The 6,993-nt window shown below is 39.6% G+C and overlaps 1 long non-coding RNA gene across 1 annotated transcript; it reads right to left on the bottom strand.

Moving 5' to 3' along the window:
* Positions 1-757: 757 nt before the first annotated feature.
* Positions 758-5,855, bottom strand: LOC135980390 (uncharacterized). The gene is made up of 3 exons (XR_010597482.1): positions 5,697-5,855; positions 3,907-3,984; positions 758-864 (listed from the first exon to the last, which is right to left on the bottom strand). It is a non-coding gene; the product is annotated as an uncharacterized LOC135980390 (long non-coding RNA).
* Positions 5,856-6,993: the final 1,138 nt, after the last annotated feature.

The following is a 6,993-nucleotide window of genomic DNA, read 5'->3' as shown; positions in this document are numbered from 1 at the left end:
ATATGATCAAGTGAGAATTAATGATGTTACAGGAATTCTCTCTCTGCATTTCAAACCATATATTACCCAAGTAAAAAAAAAGGCAAGGATACTAAATCAGTTTTTTTAAAGTAGTCTACCAGCCTGGCTGAGCTATTTTAGTAAAATCAGCAGCATTAAGCACCTTTATATTTGTAGAAGTTTGGATTTTTTTAAGCATGAAATTAGAAAAGACTCCTCATTTGTGTGACTGCGTTAATGCCTGCATACTGCCGAGACAAATCAGTGTATGATGCTACAAGAGGTATCACAATAGTTACATAGGGTTGAAGGAGGAATTCCTCCTTTTCCACGTGAAAGTTTAAATCAGATGTGTAGTTTGACAGAGTTAGAACTACAGTTTTGCAATAAAACTCAATACTCAAAACACTGATAACCAGTCGTGCAGTTTTTTGATGTATTCAAGTTAAGGGCTTAGTATTTTAAGTTTCCTTTCACACTTAAGTCTCACACACATATAGTGATTTCTACATCATGTGACTGTCTTGCTGTTTAGAGTGCTTGTGCATTTACATGGTATACTCTTTTGGGACAAGGACTGTCTTTGTTATGGGTCTGTACAGCGCCTAGCACTAGGGGTCCATAACTAGGACTCTTAGGCACTACAGAAATATAAATAGAGAATACACTAAATTCCTGATAAAATTCCCCATATGAAGAGAACCATTATAAGCCACACTTAAAATTCTAGTCTTTCAAATGGAATCAATCCTCATACCTCTTACTGCTGCAGCTGCTGGTCACCTGACCTCGCGTGTCATATCCAACAACGAAGCCTCTCTGCCTGAAGTCTGAAAAACACCTCTCAAGGTATTTGTACATTCCCTGCAGCAAAACAGAAGCATGAAGAGTTAGGTCCATGATAGTGCACACAGCTCAAAGATTACTCTGTTTAGAATTCATTATGCCACAATAATGGGAATAAGACTTGCTTCACTAGAGCTGGGTTAATGATAAAAAATGAGCATGAATAAGCATTGGTTCAAATAGACAGAAAATCTGCTTTAATGGCGTTTGCAGTACAAGTACATTTTTGTTCCTAGAGTGTTCACAGGAAGAGAAAGGTTGCAAAGGGAGCAGAAACAGATGACCAGACAGAACGGACAGAAAATTAGGTAACAAATCCTTGAAGCAGCAAATACTTGAGATTAATCCACAGGATGAAACATGCTCAAACCATCTGTCAGATAATTGTAAATAATGAACCAATTCATAAAAGAAAAATCTGAATAATTCACACACACAAAAGGGCTACCTTTGTTATATAAGTAGTTCACTTAAGTCTTCGTGCTTGTGTTTAGAGCACAATCTACGGAACAGAATATGTACTAGTTCTCACTTCTTATCTAAAGTAAATTATCCTTTCAACACTGCACATTACTTTAGAAAAATATGACTCCGTATACAACAGTCTTTCATTACAAGTGAATGTACACACCTACCCCAATGGTGAAGCAGTTATCTCATAAGTGTATTTAGTTCACCCTGTTTATCTTTAATAGGATATTTACTACTGATAATGCTAACATTAAAAATATGTCTAGCATGGTCTGAATATTCAGTTATTTACTATTTAGATATTAGAAGTTGTTTATGGCAATTGTTGCTATGTAGCAAATGTATCTAGGAGCACTGATGCATGCAGTAAGCACCATTTTGATCCCCAGTGGTGAGAGGCCCTCTCTTAAAATGAAAATGAAAAGCTGCCCATTCCAAAGTGTTTTCGATAACGTCACCATCTTATTGGATCTAGCTTGAACCAACTGCTTTTCTCAAAACTTCCAGTTCCCTTCAGACAGTGGAGGATATGGGAGATGGCACTGCCTGCACTAGAAGACAGAATGGTTACTTACCTTATAGTAACTGTGGTTCTTCAAGATGTCAGCTAAGATGCATCTCCAATTCTAAATGACTGATGAGCAGAGGCCCATTTGGAAGATGGGATTGAGGAGTCCTGCTTGCCACTAACTGCCTTACAAAATTCAGGTATGTGGATGTTTCTAAAGCACACTTTAGTGGAATAAGCTTTGATACCAGCCATGCGATAGCAGCCTGAAATGCACTGTAACCCACTTAGGTTCAGATATTATCTCGGAAACTACTTGTCCCTTAGAAGCACGAGAAATGGCAACAACCAAAACAACAACAACAACAAAAGACAGGAAGTGTCTGAAGGGCTCTGTCCTATCACAGGCCTAAAAACAAACATCTAAAGTGGGGGAATTTCTTCTCCACTGGAGAGGAATGGGGTTTTGGAATGAAGACAGGTAGATTGGTTCAAATAAGTGTGACAAGTTCAGAAATAAATTTGGGATGAGGTCTCAACAACCACCTTATCTTTACGGAATATTGTGTGAAGGGTCAGCCATGACAGCTTGTAATTCGGTGGCGGCGGGTTAATTTGAAGGAACAGCAGTTGACTCCTGGGGAGAGGGAGAGAAGATTCTTTGGGTGGCTTTTGTGAGGAGAGGAAGCTCCACTAGGTTCTCTAAAGCATAGAATGTCCCTTTCAGTGCAAGAACTAGAAAGGTTACTGACCATTGTTATGTCTAGTCAGGTTAAATAAATTTACTGTTTATCAAACCAAGCAGTTGAAAGTGTAGTCAGTTGGTGGGTTTTGGAAGGGAGTTGCAAGGCCCTCGAAAACAGAATTAGGATAAGCAGCCAAAATAGACACGTATCCCGAGAAGACTAGGGAGGTTAAATGGCTGCACTAATGATCCACAGACCCTGATAAATATGGTGTGTGCCCAGGAAGGAGCAGGTCATGACAAGAAGGTTTTATGTGTAGCCTCATGCCCTTTTGGGATGCAGGTCCTTGTATATGGAGGTGGTCCAGGTATGCACTGCACCCTGTTCCTGATGCAGCTGTGATCAATGTCTTTGTAGGCAGTAGTGTGGAGAAGGGTACCAGCGGGTTTGACCACCTGTTCGGTACTGACAGACTGGGAGCCCAGAGTAGAACTGGCATGCTTATTTGATGTTTTGCAGTGTGATACATTGACTTTAGCCAGCCTTTAATGCACATAGATGAAGTCTGCTTAGTAATGTCACATATGTGCAAGCTAACATGTGGCTCAGAAGTTTGTGGCAGGTTTTTTCTGTGGTGTCAATCATCTGGATAGAGCAAAATCTATACTTGGGAAAATATATTTTTGCTGATTTTGAATAGATTGATGTTTCTAAAAACTGATACGCAGAGAGATTTTTCATAGTTTACCATGTGGCTCAGCTGTCTGAATTCAGCCAATCATCCAGATATGGAAAATGTGAATGTCATCTCAGACGTTGAGTACTACTGTGTGGATCAGAAAGTATAATTTGCTTTAAGAGTAGAATTTCACTTTGGCACCCTGGTACAGAATCCCCATATACACCAAGGCACAGACATGTGAATTAAAGCTGGAAAGCAGAAAGAATAATCAAACTCTGAATCTCCTTGCTTGTATGGACTTGGATTGTGAAACAACATTAATGCTGGTTAATTTCCAACTAAACACATCTTAACAGACTGTAGTAATCAATATTTAACACCACGTTCTAGGCTCACACTTGGGAAGTCTCACTATTTAGACATCTTGGCTTGTAATATCTATTAATAATTATTGTTCATATATATATATATATATATATATATATGTCTGTGTATTTATTTTTGCTTACTTCCAATTATCCCTGTGTATATGTATATATCTCATTTGTGTGTTATGGTCACTTTGCAGATGGCACTGCATTGCTGGGGAATGCTTACTCTTTAAGCTGAAGCTAGCAGGAAGTATTTCCATTTACTACTTCCCCCACCTCTTCGTACGAGCATTTGTTCCCTTCCTCGATAGATATACTCTGAAATGTCCAGGGGACCCTTACCTTCTGCCAGTGTTCCAGTCTGTTCTGAGGCTGGTGATGGAGGTGGGGAAGGAGGCAGATTAGCTGATTCTTCAACTGCTAGAGATTGAACAATGCAAATGAGAAAATGAGATACAGCAATTAATTCCTGTGAAACCATTAGATGCCGAGTACAAGCTGCAATTCTGGCCTATTCGGAGAATACTTAAATGGAGGTTGTGCCTAATAGATTTTCAGAGATACTCCCTTTTTCAATGTATTATTTTAAACCTATAATGAAAGGAAAACATTTCCTTTCAGGTGCCCTGCCTTACGTTCAAGAGTCTGGTCCCAGGGTATAACAAAATTAAATAAAATAAAATAAAAAAGTATCAGTCCTTTGTGTTTGTGTCCCATCTGTTAGCCAGATCAATACTATTGTTCATTCATGATTTTGAGAAAGCTTCATTCACAAACCTAGGATGGCAACATATTTAAATCAGTGAGATTTTAAAGATTCAGTTCGATCATATGGAAAAGGGATAAATAGGCACCCAATCCCAAGCTTAGTTTACCTTTGGGTAGCTGGACAAACAGCACTTTGCTGGGTTCTTACATTATTACAACCTGGGTATTTTTTTTTGTTTGTTTCTGCTGGGTTCAGGGCTAGCTGCATAATATATGCAAACGTTCCTTGTCAAAGTATGAAAGGTACCAGCTGGAAGCATCACCAAGGAAGGAAAACAAGTCAATGGGGAACTTCTGTCAGCCACCTGATCATGGTATTTCATCAGAGGAAGGCACTATATTGAAGCCTAATCTAAGGTTTTAGATTAATTCCCAATTAAGGGTCTTATCCTGTTCCCACTGAAGTCAGAGGAAGTTTTGTCAATGGTTTCAGTAGCAGCAAGATTAAGCCCTAAACAAGGTATCTCTCAGGTATACTCAGATTCTTCATCTGATTTCACAGAAATAGTTTTGAGAATTTCTTCAGAGTTAGTACTGGGATCTATCAGGTTTTTTAAACTTTATGCCATAGTATTTCCTGGGCTGCAAATGATTCCAGCAAGCAACTAGGTCTCAATTTATGATTTAGGATGTGATCCCCAGACCAATGAAATCAATGGAAAGACTTTCATTGACTTCACTGGATATTGGACCAGACCTAGTGCCTCGAATACTTCCTCTTGAGACTGGCTTTTTGATCCCAATGCAGATCATACAACCACATTTAAATAACTAACAGATGTACTTTCGTACCTACAGGCGCTGTAACAGAAATCATTGCAAACATATACGTTGTTTCTCAGAGTATGTTGAAGAATGTCTCAACACCCAGGCTGTGTAATTAGTTCTGCCCTCACTTAGGCCCAACTCAGCAAAGGAGTTAAGTGTGCGCTTAAATTCCATAGATCTCGATAGGACTTAAGCAAATGCTTAAAGTCAAGCCTGTGTTAAGTATTTTTGCTGAATTAGGGACTTTCGGGCAAAATTGCACCTCAGTTAACGAGCCACTATCATAATAAACACAATAATAACAATAACGGTTGAAGTTGCTCAGAGAATGTAATGCAGACCTAGTGGGAGATGGACTAGTGAGGATAGGGTCAGCGAGGCAGTCAAAGGTGCATGATAAATTGGGGAAATATGACATTTTATTTATTATCTGGTTACAAAATTTATCCCAGGGTTCTACAATTTATCCATGAATATCAGCACCACCTTTGTGATCTACATGCATTATATATTGTGACCTGATATTAATAATTATATTTATATACAGCTGCACACACAGAGATACCTTCCCCACTCTTGCAAATGCCTTGTTTTACCTAAAGGTAATGGTCCAGGCTGATCTTTGTGCTGGGCTTCTTTTTCCTGTTCACCTTTCAGGACTGCTACAGCTTCAGCTGTTACTACTTGGACTATCCTTGCAGACACTTCCCTCTGTGATAGTAGCAAAATTAACAAAACAAAAACGGTGCGTTAATAAGAGTTTTTAAAAAAACAAAATTGAGTTTGGCTAAAACTTTCAGAGTCAGACTCATTCAGATTTTTTAAAAATGTATTTTCTTTCAAATATTTAGTGAAATCATTAGAAATGAAATTAAAGGACCAGATTTGCAAAAGATCTCAAGCCCCAGCACTCCTATTCTTCTCAGAGGGAACTGCTGGATGTTGAAAATCTGTCCCTGAATCTGTAAATGTAAAAGTAATTTTGAATCTTACTCCTTGGAGCAAGGACAGTATAAGACATTACTATTAATCACTGCTTCTCATTTTTGGTATGGGAGATATATGCAGTAATTGCAGAACTTTAAAGTGAGAATTTATTAACTGTCTAGGAAGATTTTTCATGTGCAATTTTGCGACCATGGCATTTTCCAAACATGGCCAGGATGACAAGCTGAGATGGATTTTCTGGCATCTAATATATTGAGTTATTTCTATTTTTACAAGTGCTTTGGATTGTATTTTTCCTTCATTAACATACAGTTAGTATGCATTCAGGGCACTGCACCTGAAGACATTGAAGGGTATGCTGAGGAGGGACTTAAGAAAGAAGGGCCAATGACATTTCGACAACATTAAGATGTATACTTTATCCGCCTCACCTTTTTCAGGGCTGCACCATGCAGGCAACTCTACATTTGAATCACAGATCTGAGAGCATGCAAATGTATTCCATGTGATACCACTGTCGGGGATGACAGAGGTTCATAGCAATGTGTTTGAGGTGCAGACTTTGCCTCCTGACCACTCAGTTGTGCCATCGAAGCTCAGCCAAAACTAAGGGCCTATACTGCCCCCGGAGGAGCAGAGCTGCTGCTGCACCCCTTGATGAAATGCTGCATGCTACGTGGACTCGTGTGGAGGGGTGCTGAGGTGGGGCCATGACCCAACTTCTCCCCACCTCCTTTGGAATGCTGTCTGCCCCTGGGGGAGTAGGGAGTGAGGAGTCACTGCGCTCTCCTTAGTGCTAGGAATGCAATTGTTCCTGGTCCTTACATGGGCTGGAAATGTTCCCTACACCCTTCTTCCCATCTCTTTAAAGCGGCCAACATGACCCTGATTTACGGACTGATCCAAAGCCCAGTGAAGTCAACAGACGTCTTTCCACTTCAAAGG

Source organism: Chrysemys picta, unplaced genomic scaffold, assembly GCF_011386835.1.
Source record: "Chrysemys picta bellii isolate R12L10 unplaced genomic scaffold, ASM1138683v2 scaf3016, whole genome shotgun sequence".
Classification (NCBI taxonomy): Eukaryota; Metazoa; Chordata; order Testudines; family Emydidae; genus Chrysemys; species Chrysemys picta.
Note: the sequence above shows the minus strand (reverse complement) of the source record. Positions and strands in the feature narration are given on the sequence as shown.